This window comes from Tyto alba, unplaced genomic scaffold (genome assembly GCF_018691265.1).
Source record: "Tyto alba isolate M040663 unplaced genomic scaffold, T.alba_DEE_v4.0 Super-Scaffold_2, whole genome shotgun sequence".
NCBI classification, from domain to species: domain Eukaryota; kingdom Metazoa; phylum Chordata; class Aves; order Strigiformes; family Tytonidae; genus Tyto; species Tyto alba.
Genome location: NW_024881282.1, coordinates 61623968 through 61645675, shown reverse-complemented (window position 1 = coordinate 61645675; position 21708 = coordinate 61623968). Strand labels below are relative to the sequence as shown.

Sequence of the window (21708 nt, the reverse complement as noted above, 5' to 3'; positions counted from 1 at the left end):
TCCATTTTCCTTTTTCAAAGGGACAGGTCGAAGAAGAGAAAGAAGAAAGCAAGCAAACACAAGTTCTGGTGTAGAAGCAATAATGAATTTCTGAAAGAGGGCAAAGATACCTAGAACTGCACCACTTTGTTCATTAAATAATTATGTGCTTTGGTTATTAAAAGGATTATCGATAACGATGAGTCTAATACTTCTACAGAGAAGAAGAAAGATTTACAAATGGGCATGCTTACCTTCCACTGTTGTTATAACATTATGGCTCAAAAGGTAAATGCAAAATGATTCTGTCACAAGAGAAACCTTTAAATGGTTTTCCACTCATTTCAGTAATTCAGTTCAACATTTCAGCCTCATTTGTAAAAATAATATAAATAATCATACTGTCATTCATATAGTCCACTTAATCAGTAGAGAAACTGGTCTGAGGCAAAATTCCAGTTTAGAAGTTTTGATAGAATAATGATGAAAAGACTAAAAACTGTGAACTTATTCTTTTAAATGAGTAGTAGTAACAATCAAATTCGAGAAGAACTACACTTACCTAAAACTAAAGTAAAAGCCTTTGACTGGGTTGAGTAGAAATTTTGCCTGTGTTATTAATTCTTTAATAAGTGATGGAAAGAGAGAACTGGATTTGTATTATGTCATGAATATATATCTTACAGCAAACAGAGAACAATGTAAAAACTAACGGCAGGTGGCCATGTAAGAAAGTTTCCATATTAAAAGGAAGAGAGCTATATATTCACCAACTTGATTGCAGTTTGTACTATTCAGATAATAAATACTAGTTTCAAACTAGTTGCAAAACATTTAAGACATGAGGTCATACATCTTTGTCATATCACACTATCCATCTGCTCTAGTTTGAAATTATTAGTAGTTAACTTCACTGAAATAATACAGAATGATATTAGGCTGCAAATTCAATTACAGAAGCACGGGAACATCTACATGTATTTCAAGAGATCTAAAACAAAATTTAATTCAGTTTCTCCTTCAAGTATAACAGAACTGAATTAAAATTATAGTCCATTTCCCATTAGTGTAGTTGCCTATAAAACTATACTTAACTGAAGTATATAAATTCTAGAATTAAATTTCTATTTTGTATATGCTAATGTACTATATCCTACACCCTATTCTTGAGAAGCCACCGTATATTCTTTAAACTGCAGAAGCAAGCGGTTGTAACATTGCAGTGTAAGATTATATGCTTGATATTTTCTTTTGCAAAACCTTTACCTGATCTCTCATACTTTATGGAATCTTCATATAAATAATCAAATCTATATGCATATATTTGGATCTAGGACCAGAACCACCCTATCAACCAAAACACGGCCTATTTTGCTTCTCTAGAAGACTCAAGCTCATAAAAAAACCAGTAGAATTTCCTTCAAAAATTAAACTGAACATTTGTATTTTGTAAAAATATCTGATGCAGTTAAGCATGGTTCTTCCCATCAAAGAACCAGTAAAGCCCTACCTATCTTCTGTAGGCTGTGACTGACAATAATTACCGCCGAACAGCTATTTTACAGACTACATTAAAATTTCTGAGGTCCAATTCCTAAGGGATAGTGATCTTTGTCCAGTTGTTAGATGACAGTACCCACAACAAAAAAAAATCATTACTTCTTTCTTTGCTAGATCCCATTATGCATTTTTCAGAGAGAAGAAATCACTCCCCAAGACAGTTAACAAGCACCATTTACAAATACAAAATTCATTCAAAATCAGCTTTTTAGGGAGGTTAACTCTCAAAGCAATCAAATAAACATCTATTCCATTTTCAAGATCCCATTTATTTTCAGGTATTAGATCTGCTGTTATTTCTTCCATATGTAGTCATTTGTACTGAATGGCTTTATTTATTGCCTACATTTTTTTTTTTTTTTTAAATAAGGATTTTAAATAGCTAGTTAATCACATTTACTATGGACTGATTTTTGGATGAGGTAACTTCAAAAGCATCCCAAAACCACAGATAATTTCTTTCACTGTGCTACTGGGAAACAGTAACATGAAATTCAGTCTTTCAGAATTACTTCAGATATGGTCAAATAAGAGATCATGCTGAAAAAAAAACATCAAAAATAAGTTGTTCTGAGAAATACAGGAAACCACATTTGGTTTCCTTAAGTTTTACAGAAATCCAAAGTAAACCACTGTTGAGGTTTCTATTTCTCGTGATAAAACTAGCTTTTACTCTATCTAAATCAATCTATGTTGGAGCACTCACAAGTCTCAGCTTTTTCTTTCAAAAACTGTGGTACTTCTTAATGGCTTTCCAAATTAACTAGAAAAACCTTTGAGACATAGAAAACACTTCACAACACAGATATAGACATAGAAAACACTTCACAACACAGAAATGAGCAGTGTTTATTTGTCTTGGATCTCCTACCAGGGTAAAAAACAGCACAATTCTTTGTATATAATTAAAATCTAATTAAACTAATGTTCTCTGTTGCCTCCTCCGAAAGACAATACTTTCTAAGAACATAGTTTCATAGAAAGCAGAAAAGGAAAACAAGTGTTAAAACAGGGATTTGTGGCCAAGTTGTGTCTTCCTCTAGTCCCTCCCAGAGAAAGACCGAGCCGTTGATGATCCTTCTATCCTACTGCATGAACAGAAAGGGCACCATAGAATGAATAAAAAGAGACTTCCTGCAGGAGGATGGGAAGTCCTATCTTGATGGCATCAGAGTCACTAAATTTTGCTGTTTAAGTGTTGAAATTTTAAGTCTGGAACTGCTGTGAGAACATTAAGAGCTTGGCCACACACAGTCATCAGCATGGCAACAACAGAAAAGACCTCTCCAGAGCATACCTGGTGCCAGTGCTCTGCATTATAAGCACAACAGAGAAATTTTCCCTCTTAAAAATATGACCAGCATGGGAAAAACTGAGAAGATCATTCACATTTCTTAGATTTATTCACAATCATATTGGAAATATGATTTTGACCAGCACTGTCCCTGCCACTGTACACATCAGCACAACTAGCTGTGTATTCTGGCTAACAGTCAACCTGGAAATCTGTGCTTACTATGTTTTTCCAGTCTGTGAACTCACTCCTGCAAGTCATTTTCAAATAGCTCATTCATAATTTACTTCAAAAACAATATTCATGAAATCTCACAAGCATCCCGTCATTAAGAAGCAATGGCACAGTATGTTATAATAAATTTCTTAACTTTAAAAAATAAAATATAATCAATACCTATCACCAAAAAAAGAACGGATTTTGTTTAACCATAAAGAGCAAAATTAATATATTTATTATTTAAATTACTGTTTTCAAGGTGGAAAATTGAGGCTGCATCTGCAAACTCTGTTCATATATTTTTAACGTATTTTATATTTATTTCCTTTATTAACTCTAAGTGAGTTTGACAAAAATTGTACTAAACTAAAACACAGGTCTCTTGCTTTCTAGAAGTGGTCCAACTGGTAAGTAGGGACCCACTAGTGTGACTAAAAGGACAAATTCTCATTGTTATCCAGATAAAAGAATAAGAAGCACATGTTATCTGTTGCATCTTAACCCGCTTATTATTATGTATTATCTTAGTTCTAGAAATAACATGGACATAGTACACTGCTCATCTACAGCACCTCTTTGTAACAGTGTTGTGCAGAACATTTGGGGTTTGTTGACCATTAATCTAAACAGTTTGTCACAACAGCTTTAGCAGTTCATATTTTTTCGTTTACTGTATCACACATACTTTTGGAAATGTCAGGGCTTATTTTAGCAACTTGTAGTATTCAAAATTACGTCACTTAGTGATTATTAAAAATTTATAAAAGTAACAATCTATTTTGAATTATTTCACAGAATTATTTTCTCAAATAATAAACTCACTCTCAGTTAATCTCTATTATTTTTTTAAATTAAATTTTAAGAGAGTGGTTATCAATCACCAGTCTCTTAAAGAATCAGAAGCAGTAACAAAATAAAATCAGTATATCCATTACTCTTAAATTAAAAAAAAAAAATCCCTTTGTTTGAGAGAAGTAACTATTTAAACACCAATGGAAATTCCACTGGAAAGGATGAAAATATTTTCAACAATTACCGTTTTAGTAAAAGTCATTAACAGTTTAACATCAAGCCAGCAGACACCTTTTCCTGGTATATTGTGCATAAAAAGTATTCCCATCTGTTTCAATGCTTTGGCTTTTTCATGGGCTTAAACCTGTCAAATTATTCCATTTGATTTCAGAGAATTCTCATATGGCAATCTATTTTATTTACTTTATCTTCAATAAAATGGTTGAGTGAGCATTAGCAACTATGAGACACAAGTTTCAATCAGTCCTCTGCCAAAGGCGTCAATCTACATTAGACCCACTGTGCTGTGAGCTGCAGCCAGAAAGCCAGAGTAAGACAGGGCAACAGTGAGTGAGCAAGACCTAATAAAGCAGCAGTGAAGAGAGAGCAAATTCTCCCTAGACACTACCATACACTGCTTATATAATGCGTGTGCCTAGTTCAACACACCAGTAGCTCCTTAATAAAGCTGACAGCAAAAAAGAAGCTTCAGACTCCAACTTTATTTTACATGACAACTACAGTAATGGTCCTCTGTTCTCAAGCAGACCACACTTAGAAACTTGTATTCAGTTCAGTTAAAAATTAAGAGTTGTCACCTCTCTCATTCATGTCACACAGAAAAAAGAATCGTAAAATTATTAAGATGCACATCTCTCCTCATTTCATACAATTACTTGAAAAAACATGAGTTTTCAACTAGCTTTTTGTCCTGGGTTGAGTGAGTGGTGGAGTTTTTTTGGTGGCAGGGGAGGGGGCTATCGGGGCGGCCCCCTGTGAGAAGCTTCTCGAAGCTCCCCCAGCTCCAAGTCAGCTCCACTTCTGTTTGGGAAATTGTGCCAATCAGCTGCGCCTCTGCGATAACGTATTTAAGAAGGGACGTGGTGATGGGCAGTGGAACTTGTGAGGAGGAGTCGCTGCAGCTGCATGAACACCAAGGTCAGCGGAGGAACAGAAGAAGAAAGGAGAGGGGACGTGTGCTGGAGCAGAGACCCCCCTGTATCCTGTGGTGAGACGGCAGGGTGGACACCCCCACCCCCCGCCACCCATGAAGATCTACGGTGGAGCAGACACTGATTTATGGCCTGTGGCTTGCGCCTGATTCATCAAGGTGCTGTGCTCAAAGAAGGCCGGGGTCTTGTGGGAAAAGGTAGACCCACTGCTGTAATTCAGTGCTGGGAGGATTGCAGCATGCGGGGGTGTCCCACGCCGGAGCAGCTCGGGAAGGGCTGCAGCCGTGGGAGGGAATCCAGTCGGAGGAAGTTAGTGAGCAGTGTGGGGAACGTTGTGGCCCGTGGGAGGAACTGATGTTGAAGAAAGTTTGTGGAGGACTGTCTCCTGTGAGAGGGGGACCACGATGGAGCAGGAGGAACAAGTTCCAGACACTCCCCTCACCGAAGATAAAGGAAGTGGCAGCGCTGACTGCACCCCCCATTCCCTGCCCCTGCACTGCTGGGGGAGGAGGTAGAGATATCGGGAGCAGAGCTGAGCCTGGGAAGAAGGGAGGGGTGGGGGGAAGGTGTTCTCAAGATGTGGCAATGCTTCTCACTGTCCTACTCTGTTAAGTGTTGTTAGTGTCTGTAATAAATGTATGTTCTTTTTTTAGTTCCCCTAATAAGTCTGCCTTTTGCTCGTGATCATAAAGGGGAATTTTTCCCCATCCCAGTCCTATCTCGATCCGCAAGCCTGGCTCTCTGTCCCTTCTCATTGCCAGAAGAGAAGGGAGAGAGAGTGGCTGCGTGGTGGTGGGATGCTGACCAGGTCCAAACCATGACACTTTTCCTTAGAAATTTCTATGCTAGAAACCACAAAACAATCAGTGTGTTTGAGCAGTAACTCACTTCTGAAGACAGTATCATTAAGGACTAATTCCAACAAATGTGGGGCATCACTCCTAGATGGTTCAAAATTATCTCTCAAAGCACAAACTTTATACTAAGTGATGCAAGTTCATATTTGATATGAGCTGTAAAAAGCAGATTATTGTAATAGTGCTCTTCCTTGCAAATCAGACCATTAAGACTGTACTTAATGTTCAGCTGAATTGAAAAGCTGGCCAGTTTGAATCTGTAGTTTGATACTTTGTTTAATCGTAGCAAAAATTTACTATATCATAGTTCCAGGCCACAAATTCAATTCTATCAATGTAAACTACTTTTTGACAAAAGTTGCCTTCAGTTTCTCCCAAATCAGTAATTTACAGATATTCACAATCACCCTGGAAAGATAACTCAGAATTCTACAATAAACAGTGTCTCTGTTCTAATACAAGTCTATTAAAATGTAAAGTGCTTTTTATGTTTCAGACTCTTCACGGTGGAAACCAGATGGAAGACAAAGCCCATCAATCCCCATCCAACTACTTCTTGGAAAGTGGATACCATATTTTCCTCCCAGCATTAATCTATATATCCTCCCACCCTTCACCTACAGCAGTATCAAAACTTATTTGTCTTATGACCAGTCATGTGGAAGAGTTGGCCTTCTTCATGGACAAAGTTAATGCCAATTCAGTATCCAGCTGATAGAATGACATGTACATCAAATATTTCACATGTCAGTCATCAACATAATCACCAGCAATGGGTCCTTACATAACTCTTGAGATAGTTCCAGTTCAGCTGCAAGATAACTATATGAGATGTACTTTTGTACTTATCTAACAAAATGATTATGTTCACCCTGTGCAAACTACTTATATGGAGATATATATAGATCAAGACTGAATATTTGGTAGGTATACAAAATGCATACATATACAACACGTGTACATGAACTGTGCTGTTTAAAGACCTGTAGTACCAGGAAGAAACTGGAATGAGTGCAATGTCTCCTCTTCCACAAATTACCAATATAGGACAGAAGAGCTAGATTAATTTCACAATAATTAATACCACAACTACTTTTCACTAACACAGGAAATATTCATAGTTAGAAAACTTCCTTAGTTTTTTTTCGAAAGCCTAATTCATTCAAAAATTCCAGATGTAAGTGTACCACTAATATCCCCAAAAGTGTCCATTTGAGCCATTAGTCCAAAATTGGAACATTTTTTCTCTGCTTTCACATTTTTCCAATATGGATTTTTGTCTTGGTTTCAGTTTTTCCAACACTAATTCAGTTTTCTAAAACCTACTTCTAAACAGTTAAGTGGTCTATTGAGAGACAGGACAGAAATCAAACAGAACTTTTCAGTCTGTTAATTAAAAATGTACTCATGAATGCAGTTTTATTTTTATCTATTTCTATCACTATTTTTATGACTGAATCCCAGTTTTCAATCAGTGTAAAGACACTGTGTCCTGTCATAAAAAACTATCAACTCTAAATGACATACTGAAAAACTAGCATTCAGAATTTACTATTTCCTCATGGACTACGAAAACATTCCCTCTCCACTTTCACATACTGCAAGAAATATAGACCAGTGCTAAAAAGGCCAAAAAGATTTTGGCTTTCTTTACAGAAAGCATATTTATAGATTCTATTTAACTTAAAGTTATGGAAGAAAATAATGGAGGAAACAGAGTAACAGTTACTTTCCTCCATACGCCTTAAGTTCCAGACATACTGGAATTCAATAAAATGATGCTGCCAAACTATTATAGATGCACAAGTCAGTATTACTGCATTTCTGACATTATTTCATACAGAACATAGTAAATTTCCAGAAAAAAATATCCTTTAAAAAATAAAAACCTCTTGCTGGCTCACCAGCTTTCAGTTACTACACATTTTCTACCAAACCAATCAGTTCTCCAAAATACTGAAACTCTCTATGTAAAACTAGTATTATTATGAAGAAGTTGCACCTTCAGTCAGGTATATAAATATGTGACAGAAATCCAGTCATATTTCCACTGCTACCTAGAAAGCGAAGAATCTGACCTTTTTTAGTGCTTTATCTGTTGGGTAATGTAAGAAAAACCAGTTTTGCAAGTACATTACTACATACTAACATACAGCTGTACACAAATTTATATATGATGCCAGTAACTAGTTTCCCTGTATAGTGCTGTATATCCTTTGATTTACAACATTGCTAAAGCTAATATTGTATCTTTTCTTCTTTTTATGGCTTCACCATATTCATACCGTACTCTTCAGGCCACTGCCTCAAGTTCTTGGTAAAAGGTGAAGTTAAGCTGGAAGAATGGAATTTTCCTTTCTTATTGCCCGGTGGGTAAAGACAGTCACAGTGAAACACATACCAGGACGGTCTTGTTTTGCACTGCTTTGAATTAGGTTAAAAAGGTCTGTGCTTCCTCCCAGAGGGTGAAACTTTAGAAGACTTGTTATAAACAGATTTTCAGCACTAATTACTCTCACCATCATTAACTCCTCTGGAACTACTTTTTTTCCTTGCCTTTCTGATATCTAAGTATTTTGTAATACCTCAGCAGTTACAGCACATGGCATACTGGGAAACAATACATATTTACATCAGAAACAGGGGTGTACATAGAAGAAATTGGGCCTGGTTCTTTTATAGTGACTTTGTTGCACTGTGTTGAAATCTGCATCTTTAAGATTTAGTATCAAGCACCAGTTGGGCATATTTTGCAATTTATACATAAAACATTGCCTAAAAGTCTGAATTTGATCAAATCTGGAAATATTCTCAAGATATTTTCTACCCCTCTAGGAAAAGCAAAATGTGAACAATTGCAACAAATCAACCTGTAGATTAATTCTTTATTGCAACAGCAAGTATGAAAAATCTGAAATAGATGTGAGGGCTAAACTCTCATCTTACGCTAATGCCTTCAGAATGTCCTTTTCCAGATTTCTTTAAGGTAAAAAAATTGATAACCAGTTGTACATGATTCACTCAAGGTAGCTGTGAAGGTCTGGAGCAAAGCAAGGTGTTCAGTGCAAGCGTGCCAATTCCAGGCATGGTCCTTGACATCATGGAATATTCCTGATTACCAATGGAATAGAGGTTATCCCAGTTTTATGAAACTAGGAATATCCATACTCAGCAATTTATTACTATTTAATCTTGCCTTTTAAAATTTTAAAGTATTACAAAAAATATTTATATAAATATAGCCTGAAAGAATTACCTAACCAAATTAGCTTAAATAACATACTCCTAATGCAGCTGATGTAATGAAACTACACAGTGAAACTTAACTCCAGAATTACAGAGACCTTGCTGAGAGAACCATGTTTCCATGTACTTTTTTGGCAGGTGCTGAAAAAGCATGTAGGGAAAACCTACATGACTTAAATATTCTCTGCTATCTAGTCATAATTCAAGCAGTCACACATCCCAGTGAATCAGAGGAAGCAGAGATCAGATATTTGAATATGGACTGATAAGCAAGAACAGCAATTCCAGAACAAAAGAAAGTTGAGAAAAATAATACTCAAAGTTTTGTGATGCTTGACGTGTACTCACCTGCTTCTTCTAAGCCTCAAAAACACCTTTTAACTTCAACCTTGAACTGAAGTGATGTCCAGAATCAATTCCAGTACCACCATCCTGACAAGACAAAGAGAAATGTTTACAGCTATTTAGACAACATTTCATGAAAGCAAAATATAATTTGGCTTTATCACACCCTCCAATTAGTTCCAGATGTGCTTAAGTTGATTCCTAAGTATACTGAAAGAAAAAGGAAGGAATTGTAGTTTTTAATTTTTCTATTTCAACATAAACATTTTGGTTGAAAGACCAATTAAGTTGAAAGAGAGATTCTCTTAACAAGTAGTCAGCTTAAATGAAGTTCACAAAGACATACAATTGTCCATCAAGTTTCTACCTTGCGGTAGAGGGACAGTTAAGACATCACTCAGTCTAGCCTTATTTTTTTTTTATTCTATTTTTATTGTTGAAGTACCTAAAGGCAAACAGGAGGGAGGCTTCCCTGACATAATTTGCTCCAGAGAACGGCACACAGTATCACTACCAGTAAGATCACAGGGTCACCCAAAGGAAGGAAGAGAAGCTGGGAGACAGAAGGCCAATGAAATTTATATCTATATGCATTTTAGGAAGGATGAAAGGACAAGTAAAAAGAAAAAATCAGCTCTGAGGCTGAGACTTCAAGACTGCACCGAAGGAAGACTGTTGGGCAAGGCAGAAGAAATAAAGACCATGCAGGTCCATATGAAGTCTATTTAGATTACATCTATGCCTGAGCACATTTCCCTTTGCTGAAATCAACTGGCACAAATAATCCTGCATCTATGATAGTATATCCGTATATGCTCTGAAAGAGAGGGGCTGCATTCAAATTGTCTAACAGAGGTGGTCAAATAAATGTCTGGTAATTTTCTGGAACAATGGTAGTTTGCAAAGACCAAAACAGTGGTAGAGACCTGGAAATATTTTCAAGCATTGTTTAATTTACTAATAGAGACATAGCCTTAATGCCTGAAACTGCCACTTCTGAAGTTGATCCTACCAGCCTCTCGATGGTGCCTCTTGGCAATTCTCCCTTGCTGACAAGGTCAGACAGAAGCAGACTGAAGAGTAAAATGAATGTAGAATTTTATAAAGAAAAGACTGCTTTCCCACAGTTTAAAAAAAAAAATCTGTGTTCCAACTGGCATTATTAATACACACTTTGCTACAAGATGTTTGGACATTTAAAAGAGCTGCAGTTCTAACTTCTCCCTTTGTTTGTAGAGTGTAACAAAACCTGCTGGGAAGGTCGAAGTTCCTAGAAAACTGAAAGCTACCTGGCAGCCTCTGTAGTAGAGCAAGTGAAGAAGGAAGAGCAAAGAATGACAGGCTGGAGGAATAAACACTACATGAAACCCCTGCACAGTAAGACAGCACTGGGAAATGAGAAGGAAATCTTATGAGCTCTTAATACAAAGAGAAAAAAGAAGAAAATGTTAAAACCAGGTAAGAATCCTAAGGCAAATATGAAGAGGTGAAGGTGGGTGGCGATTCTTTAAAAGTTGTTGGAAAGTAAACTATGTGTCAATGCAACTTTGCTTGATAGTCATGTGGTCACCTTGGATGCAGGATGAAAATGTCCAACCAACTGAGAGAGAAGCATTCACCTTGCTCTGCCATTTCCTATTAGAAGACTGAAGCTGTAGCTGTGCCTCTAAACCTTTAAAGTTTCTTGTGCACCTGAAGTCTAGACAGAAATACACCTTATGTTTATTTCTTCAAAAACACGTTTGTTGACAGATGTTTACATGTAAGCCTCAAACATCAATATTTCTCTTTTCTATATGCCTTTGTGCCAAAAAAAAACCCACAATTCAAATAATCAGTTTTTTTGCTTCAGCTTAGAAAGCAAGACAAGATTGTTACGATATACGAAATCTTACATCAAAACATGATCTATTTTGGTGAGATAGATACAGCCTTCTTAGAAAAAATATTTGATGATAAAATTTTATTGTAATTATTCTTAATGTGAAAACAACCACACTCGTTAGTCTTGATTATTAAAATTTTATCTTTGGTCTTTTTGAATTATCAGGATTTCTACAATTTTTCAGAAGTCAGTAACGAATATTTAAAGTGGGCAGGATTGCACAGTAGATGTGACTGATATGTCACATACAGATGGCAGGCCTTACCTATCAACTTGCCTTTTACCAGTACAAATCTTCATCTTTACAAATTTATCTTTTGACCTGTGTTTTATTTACGTTACATTCCACTGTAGTTTACACCAGATGAAGGCAGCTGCCTCTTAAAAATAATAGTACTTTTGTTATAAACATTCATTTGTTTTGCTTTTTGTTTGCATCCTAAAACCTAGACCTGAAACATACCAGTTATTCCAGTTTAACAATAACATTTCTCTACCTTCCCTCCACCTGAGCCAGCATGTTCCATCCCTTGGACCATAGCAGGTAGATCTTTAATATCAGTGTTTACTTAGCCCATACTGACAGTGCTTACAGAGATATTTTTTCTAGTCTTCAGTGTCCAATAATTCCATCTGAATTCCATCTGAACCTTAAAAGTTTACAATCAGATTCACAGAACTTGCCAACCGAAGTCCTAAAACCATCCTGACAGAATTTGTTTTTTTAAATACAGTTGCAATGGATGAAAGTTCAATCAATTCTGGAAGCTCAATGTAGTCTTGTTTACTCAGGCAGGAACGCTCTCATCATGTGAACATACACCTGAATTTAAAGTCACCTGCGTACCACTGGTCTTTGACTTCCCATTTAGGTCCCTAAAAGTTGAGTCAAACAAGAAAATAACACAAACTTCTGTAATACTTGAGAAAGGAAAAGTGCACTGGTCAGTGATTTAATTAATTTGTTATGTTGACACTAATTAAAATGTAGATTTAGAAGAATTCTAACAAAATTTTTCTCTAAATTATAAAATGTGTAACAACTACGATCACCCACCTAGCACAGAAATTAGGCAGGTGACAGATGCATTTTCAACACTGACAATGTTATGCACTTTAGGTAGCATTTTGTCATATGATATGCTGCACTAGACTTCTTACATAATAAAGTATTATTCATTATGAGCACAACTAACAGAATTTGGTTCTTATTTATGTGAATTGTCGTGTTTTTTTCAGAAATCACTAGAATATAAAAATAATTTAATTCAAGATGATAGCCAAATTCATTCCTAGATGAAGACATTCCTTTGAAACTTGACTTAAATAAACTAATACAACGCCCATGTGCTGCAAACCATTCCCTTTAACTCATTAATTTATCTGTTGCATTCATCTCTTAGTTCATTTTATGTTTAGATCACAAATCATTAGGGTAAGTTTACCTGTTATATGCTTGAACACTGCCTCTGTGACAATATTTTGATTTGAGAACACATTCTGTTATTCATTATCCTGCCTTGTTGGTAGCCTTTGGTATTTTTTTAAATGTAAATAAACCCACCAAAGTGCATTACAGCTCTTAAGGAGTTCTACTGTTTGATAGATCAACAGTCCTCTGATGCACCTCTACTTCACGTAAGACCTACTTATTCATATTTTTTCTATAGTAAAAATGGTTCAAACTGCATTAATGCTTTAAGTGGGTATTTGTATAAAATATTCCAATGAAGCATTATTCACCAATGCATTCAGGAATATTTCAGAACACGGTTGAGGGCCACCTATACAAGGTATCTTTAGATATACTTGTTTTGAAATAGACTGGAACAAAGACACAACTGGTTTCAGTAAATTAAGAATTACTTGCTAGAGACTATTATTTTAAAGGCATGTACATTCACTGGTACGCATAGCTTCCACCTTTCCATCATATAGCCCTTCCATGTAATTAAAATCAAAAGAAGTCTTAATTCATAATAGGACTTCCAAGCAAGTTTTAAATTGCACTATGTCAACAGGACATCCTGAATTTTATTTGAAAAGGCATCATTTACACAAAATCTATAACGTGTATCTTCTCAAAGTATTAAATAATGTTTTAAAGTTACTTGTCAGATTATACATTTTTATATTTAAACTACTTCAAGACATTAATTTACACTACAAAAAATATACATTTTTACTATGGAAATTGCAGAGCTGCAAATAGAAAAAAAATATAATCCTTTCCTTCCTGAATCCAAGTATTGAGTTAGACAATTTCTGTGACAAAGAAATACTCAGAAGCTCATAACCAGATGAGCACTACTGAATGCCATTATAATTAACAAGAGCATGCAAAATAAATTAGAAGTTATGTTTTATAATCATTCCAAAGTTAAACGAGCCTATGAAAAGACCTTCATACTACTGTGATCTCATTAGCCAATTTTTACATGCTACTCTACATTACTACTTAGATGACTGAAGGCTGCCTTTTGTTATGTTATCAGTAGGTCCAAACAGTAGTACTGTGGTGGTGGGAGAAGCAACCATTTTTTTTTATCAGAGAAAATAATGAATTCCTGGATGGTTTCTGAGATGTCAACCTTTTCCAGCTATCTTTTCCAAAATTTTTAACAACTGCTATGTACTTATAAAATTTCACAATATATTCTACACCACTAAAATTAATCTTGAATTTTCACAACATGGAATTTGCTAATCAAAATATCTATATTCTATTAAGCAAGACCGCATGCAACTTTGCACAGAAATAGGTCAAGAAAAACAATAAAATTTACAAAAAAGCATTAAAAATTTGGTTTTTAATTTCTCAGAAATTGCCCAGAGACAGAAAAAAAATTATGACACGGACTAAATATATCGTCTACTTCCAGTATGTCCCACTCGTGTAATTGATATACAGGTTACATATAACTCTTCTTGGGGAAGAGATGTTGGCGGGGAGGGGGATGTTTCATTTAGGTTTTATTTATCCTAAAGATTAATAGGACACTGATTACCTGTACTTATCAAGGTACACTGGAGAAAATGGAGACAGTACAAATAAACAAGAAGCCTGGAGTAAAGTGAAAATCAGCCCTCCTCAGTCTTCTCTTCCAAAACCTCCACAGCAGCATTGTCTGAATAGTTGGGTTTACAGAGTAAACCACCCCTGAGGCAAGTCTAACTTGCTTGACTTGCCCTTACATGACAGATAACCTCTGCTGACACTAATTTTATAAGTATGCACAATATCAATATCATATTCATGTAGATTTCTGAACAATTTATCCAACATGCACAGATACCATGCCTTACTTTATCTTCAGGCATCTCTGTCTGTCTTCTGAAAACATACCTAGTTTGTTCTTGTAAGGAAACATATGTACAGATTTATAAATTAGTAATGCAATAAAGTCAACGAGCACCTGACCCTTCTGCCATGATGCATGCACCACATCACAGACTCATTCACTCACACTAGGAGGTTGTCTCGTCCAAACTGCGTACTGCAGCACCTGAATTTAGACTAGATCACTTAGGACATCAGACAGATGCATCTTCAAAACTTTCAAAAAATAGATTCCACAACCTGACTTCTCTATGCAACCTGTTCTTCATAACTAATCTTTCACTGAAAATCTGTTCCCTTATATTGAATCAAAACCTTCACACATAAAAGCTCCACGCGTTCCAACTGCTCCTTCACTTAAAGGGCAACCTTCCCTTCTCTGACTCTTCTGTAGAGCTTGCATCCACCCATCACTGACCTCCCACCATTCAAGGCGTTCTGCCACTAAGCAGTTCATTCAAATGATTCTGTAGTCTGCATCTGCATGTGGAGCTCTAGCTCCTCCTGTTTCTTCCTCATCCACAAAAATCCCATCTAAATAAATAAACTGAAAACCCAACAAAAACAACAGAACAGAAACAATTAAACAGCTGCAGAAACAACTTTCAGGCGAAAAGAAACACAGAACAGTTAAACTCCACCCCCCCCACACAATGCAGAACCCACCTATCAATCAAAATACACCAAAAAAAAATACACAAACTGCCAGAAAACATGACACACACACCCCCTTTAAGCTTCTAGAGAACAGAAGGAAAACAGAAAGAAAAAGAAGATAAATAAGCCAAACAAGCTGTGTAAAAAAATGGAAAGGGGAAAAAAAAAAAGAAAAACAAACAAAGAAGAAAAGGTTCTAAGATAACATACTTGGGCAACCACAGTCTCCTGTCAAAAAAGCCACCATGAAAATAAAGCCAGGAAATTGTCCCATGGCTGTCATCTCCATTAGACTGTTCATAGTCTCTGCGAAGCCAGTGTTTCCCACTTTGGCTGCACAGCTGGATGCTCCCTCATCAGCATGGGGCTTCCATGGGGCTCCCATGGCCTTACCACATCCTCAGTCTGGGCACCTCAAGGACAGCTTACACTGCTTATGAGGTTGGTTCACTACTGATAGGATCACCATGGTTAGCTACAGAAAATTGTCGCAAACTAAAACTCTGTAAGATGACTGGGTCCTCGCAGAGGTCCCTACCCTAAAACCGATAGTTGGCATGACATCATTTATTGTGCCTTTTGCAGAGAAGAAGAGAGTTTTATCTCCTTGATGGCACATTTCTTCTCAAAGAACCTGCCCAGTGACCTGAGTAAGAGGCCTCTTTAGAGGACGCTGCTCACACATCTCTGTCTTCCGCTCCTTGGTTCCCTACTCAAAGCTACATCAAACTGTCGAGAGAAAACTCTTACAGGACAGTCCTCCCTACAGACACAAAGGCACAATCAAGTCTTCAGCTATGCTGCATTTTCATACGGACCACTTCAGGTTACTGAGCAAGCTCAAAGAATGACTGCTCTTTGATTATCGGATCCATCTGGATGTTAACATTCTGTTCATGTTAAACAACCCAGAGACTCCCCTTCAGGAATGTCCAGGGAAGACAACACTGAGAAAAACAGAGGATATAAACACAACCCATGTTCTGAACCAATCTGTAAAGACACCTGAGAAACAGAGAACCTTCATAACACTGAAAATTGTCCCCATAAGTATGGTAGATAAGTATTAGGACTGTTGAGATATTTCTGCCTGTATGGTATGAGTGCCCATCACATTGGGGTATGACCCAAAGTAAGTTTCTAGTTGCAGTCAATAAATGCTTTGATGTAGATTGGAATCTCTGTCCTTGAAGGGCCAACAAAAGCCAAAAAATCCCTATCACTATTTCAAAGAGGGTCACTGAATAAAAATGAGTAAGCTTGTTACAAGAAAGAAAAAAGGGACAGCTACAAGAGTCACATCTTTACAGGTGGCACAGAGACTGATTAAAGGCACCCTCTGCAAGCTCACAAGAAATGCATACAACCTATCAAAAAAGACTGAGAAAATACAGAGAAGGGAGCTTTCATGAACAAACAGGATAAAGGAGGTTATTAGAAAGAAAAAGGCATCCTTCTAAAAGCTTCATGTTGTGTCCGAGGGAAGAAAACAGAAATGACTGTAATCTCTGGGATGCTTAAATACACAGTAAGGTGTCAGAGAGCTGCAGGGACCAGCAGCTCCCGATGGGCTGGGGGGCAGGAGTGGTGGGGGTTGACCCTGGGCAGGGCAGGACCGAGCTGCCGCCGGCCAGGGAGCACAGCAGGCCAAGGGCAGGCAGGGCCAGCCCCAGCCCACAGCATCAGGCACCTCAGTGGGGACAGGCCAAGGCTGGGGGTCAGGATCAGGCCTAGCGAGGAGCCTCCCACATAGAGCCACCTAGGAGCTTCTGCCCACATCTGGCAGTGAGAAGGGACCATCAAAAAAGTGGTCTTGCATCCATGGTAGAGGAGATTGGAGAAGATCCTAGGCCAAAACCCTCCTTAGAGAGATACATGAGAGGATCAGTCTTAAACTGTGGTGCCATTAGAGAAGATGAGAACAAAAAGACAAACTGAGCTCTAACAGATTATTTCAATGGAGTGTATCCCATCAACAGCTCTAAAGGAACATGAGTATGAAATAGCTGAACTTATAATAATGGACAAATGCCTGCTTCCAATTGTTTTAGCATCAAAGGAAGGCAGTAAATATGAAATCGAACCTAAAAAATCTGAAGATCCAGAAAACTACAGATGAGTACACATGGAGTTCACACTAAGCAACTTAGTATAGACTACAATAAAGAATATGTGTATGTCAATATGTATGACATGTTGGGAAGGAGTCAACATTACAGTATGAAAAGGAAAGCCATGTCCCGGACTATTGCAGTTTCTTGGAGAAGTCACTGAGAACACTGACAGAAGAGAACCACTTGTAAGTTATGTATTACTAAAAATTGCTTTGTAAACTCTCTTACCCAGAGTGTCCTGGGTTGAGTGAATGGTGTAGTTTTTTTGGTGGCAGGGGAGGGGGCTATCAGGGCGGCCCCCTGTGAGAAGCTTCTCGAAGCTCCCCCAGCTCCAAGTCAGCTCCACTTCTGTTTGGGAAATTGAGCCAATCAGCTGCGCCTCTGCAATAACGTATTTAAGAAGGGACGTGGTGACGGGCAGTCGGACTTGTGAGGAAGAGTTGCTGCAGCTGCGTGAACACCAAGGTCAGTGGAGGAACGGAGGAAGAAAGGAGGGGGGACGTGTGCTGGAGCAGAGACCCCCCTGTATCCTGTGGTGAGACGGCAGGGCGGCCCCGCCCTGCCACCCATGAAGATCTACGGTGGAGCAGACATTGATTTATGGCCTGTGACTTCTGCTTGACTGATCAAGGTTCTGTGCCCGAAGAAGGCCGGGGTCTCATGGGAAAAGGTAGCCCCGCTGCTGTAATTCAGCGCTGGGAGGATTGCAGCATGAGGGGGAGTCCCACGCTGGAGCAGCTCGGGAAGGGCTGCAGCCGTGGGATGGAATCCAGTCGGAGGAAGTTAGTGACCCATGATGGAGCAGTGTGGGGAATGCTGCAGCCCATGGGAGGAACTGATGTTGAAGAAAGTTTGTGGAGGACTGTCTCCTGTGAGAGGGGGACCACGATGGAGTTGGAGGAACAAGTTCCGGACACTCCCCTCACCGAAGATAAAGGAAGTGGCAGCGCTGACTGCACCCCCCATTCCCTGACCTTGCGCCACTGGGGGAGGAGGCAGAGATATCGGGAGCAGAACTGAGCCCGGGAAGAAGGGAGGGGTGGGGGGAAGGTGTTCTCAAGATGTGGCAATGCTTCTCACTGTCTTACTCTGTTAAGTGTTGTTAGTGTCTGTAATAAATGTATGTTCTTTTTTTCCTTCCCCTAACGAGTCTGCCTTTTGCTCGTGATCGTAAAGGGGAATTTTTCCCCATCCCAGTCCTATCTCGATCCGCAAGCCTGGCTCTCTGTCCCTTCTCATTGTCGGAGGGGAAGGGAGAGAGAGCTGCTGTATTGTGGTTGGCTGCCAACCAGGCCTAAACCACGACACAGAGTTTTTAAAAGAAACTAAACTGCATGGGAGGAAAAAAAAAAAAAAAAAAAAAAAAAAAAAAAAAAAAAGAGGAGGTCCTTGCACTTCTTAAAATAATTAAATGAGAGGATATTAAGAGTAAAAATAAATAACAGTTTGCAGTATTCACCAGAAGATCAGCAATGGAGACCCAAAGTACCTATCTGTAAGAGGTCAGTGCTGTTCAGCGTATTCAAAAAGTATCTGGAAAGGGGATGAGCCATCATGTGACAATATTGTCTCTAACACTAAACCACAGGTAGTAAAGCTGAGCACAAACTGAAGGAAGGACTGCAGAAAGAAAATATAATACTGAACAATAAGTGATAAATAGCAAGTCATATTTAATGAGAAGAAATGTACAATGATGTCTATGAAGAAGAAACAATGTTAACTGTGCAATGATGGGCTTTGAACAACTTTAAAATGAGCATTTGCAACTATAAATTATGGTTGTGTGACAATCTCAGCTCAATTTTCAGTAGCAGTCAAACTGAACAACTGAAAGTGCTAAGAAAGAAACATGGAAAAAATGAAACAAAAATATCATCAAGCAGTTCTGTCAATTGAGTGGAAGTGCAACAGTATCTAGGTCTTTCTCCTGTTCCCTCTCCAGCCAAAAAAGGACTGTAGGAGATTCAGAGAAAAACAGAAGAGTCAGAAGTTCAGACTGCTTCCATATAGGCAATAGCTATGTAGACTATGATTCTACAGGTTGGAAAAGAGATGACTGAAAGAGAGATGAAAAAAGTCCAAAACATGGGAAAGGCATGGAGGAGGCCAACACTCCAGCATAAGAATTAAGAAACCAACCTACCAGACACATGCTCAAAACAAATAACAGAGGGCGATTTCTCACCAAAGGTGTAACTGAGCTAGAGGACATCAGAGATGCTGAAGTCCTTGGTGGATCTAGACTGTCTGGACCTCAAATCCAATTGTGGGCGTCCCACCCATATGCTATAAAGTTTCTCGTGTAACTGCAGTACAATGCATAAAAAGTTGCAAGCATGTAAAAGGTTAAAAACTTTTTTTTTTTTTAAAAAAAGAAAAATAAAAAAATCTAGATAGAGGTAAGTGGCTTCTTACAGGCCAAAAGGTATTAATAACTACAAATGGTTAGAACAAGCTGAGAGGAGAACAGGCACTGGTATGGTTCATTTTCAGAGACTTCCAGGCCCCGAGCTGTAGCTAGTTCTCAAGAACCCCATGTGTTCTGCTCTTGGCTCCCCACCTTCCATTGTGCAGTCACTTACACAACAGGATCTATTTTCCTCCTGTAAATTAGATGAGCCCAAAAGCACACTCACTGATGTCCTGTTCCTCATCTGTTAATGATGAATGGCAGACCCACCAAAGAGGCCTTGTTCCTAGGAAGCAGCAGACCTAAATGGAGTGCCCCCTAAATTCTGGACAGTGACTTCTGCATCACTGTGCTCACAGAGAAAAGCCATATGCTGCTACTAAATGCTGCCTGCAGCCAGGGCAGTGGTATGGCTGGTTACTGCTGGTGTGCAGAGACCTGTGGCTTACTAGACATAACAAATAATGTGCCACAATAGTCTGTGAATGTGCCCTTGGATTCTGAGAAGAGACACCACATCATCCAATTTGACTTTCACTCACCTCCATTCACATTACTTTTGAATGTAGTCATTTGATATTATTATTTTGTTACACTTGCATTTAATTATCAGTAGCAAAAAAGAATGAAAACAGTAGCCACTGATACCTGTACAAAATGATGCCATGGTAAGACAAGGTAACGATGGACACTTGGATCTTTTCTACTTTCCAGTCTTTTTTCCTCATACAGTTGTTACGTAAGAATGATGGAAACTACAGGAACTGAGTGGTTTGAGTAGGAGAAGCGGTGTGTCAGAATGCTGAGTACTAGTGACTGGCTTGAGCATAAGGGACAAATTCTCAATAAATGATATATGAGGTATTTTAAAAATGAGCCAGAATGAATCCTCATCTCTCTCTACACACACGCAAGAGTTCAAGCATATGCAGAAGGGGTTATGTGTGAGCTTTGTACTCAGTTGTGCAAGTGAACTAAAAGGCACATTTTCAAATCTCTAATCTGAAGAGAATCTGAGCTGTAATACAAATATCTGGTTCCCTAATAATCATGAAGAAAAAATGCCATAAACTGTTATCCCTTTACAATATTTTTCTTGTGGAAGTTTCATAAATTGCCCATTTTTTTCCTGAAAGATACATGTCCAGCCTACAGGACACAGACACTCAGATATACCTCAAAGTTGATCCATTTTTGTTAGCAGAAACTCTCATCAGGAAAACAGGATCTTCAGTTAAGAAAAAAGAACACTTCACAAATCAGCTTTTATTCACCCTTCTGTTCAAAACCAGCAAAAATGTTCATGTTAATTGTAATTATAACCAAAGTCACTGGTATTACATTAACTGCTAATCACTATGGAGCAAGGTAAGAACATCAGTAAAGACACGTGAGTATAAATCTAGTCCTGCTGGCCTTCTACAACAGTCATTACAAAAATGAAGTATATAATAACTTGCAGATAATAACTTGATCTTTTATGATGAAAAATTTGCATGAGTGATTAGTTCCCAAGTTGGAACTTAGGTAGAAAAAGTAATTACATGCTTTTAAAAATATTTTTTACTTGGCCGCTGTAAGCAGTTGCTCTGCAATCCCTGGCTGTGCTCTGGACACACTTTTCTCAGACGCAGTGTGACTTTTGGGACAAGGACTTTAAATTGTATGAAGAAATATGAATTCGACTTTTGAAAATACATTGTATGCAGGGTCCAAATGCTGCCTGCAACTTTTGGGAACTGTCTCACATACCCACGGAACTGCAGTACAACTCTTCAGGCTCAGTCAGTTTCAGTATGTGATCCCACAGTAAATACAGAGGTAATATCTTCTAC

General features: G+C 38.1%; 1 protein-coding gene across 1 annotated transcript in view; it reads right to left on the bottom strand.

The window, feature by feature from the left end:
- Positions 1–21708, bottom strand: part of FOXP2 (forkhead box P2) — a 439425-nt gene that overhangs the window by 291824 nt on the left and 125893 nt on the right. Inside the window, exon 3 of the mRNA XM_032998779.2 lies at positions 9468–9551. The gene's annotated coding sequence lies outside the window, so the exon portion shown is untranslated. The remainder of the gene's footprint in view (positions 1–9467; positions 9552–21708) is intronic.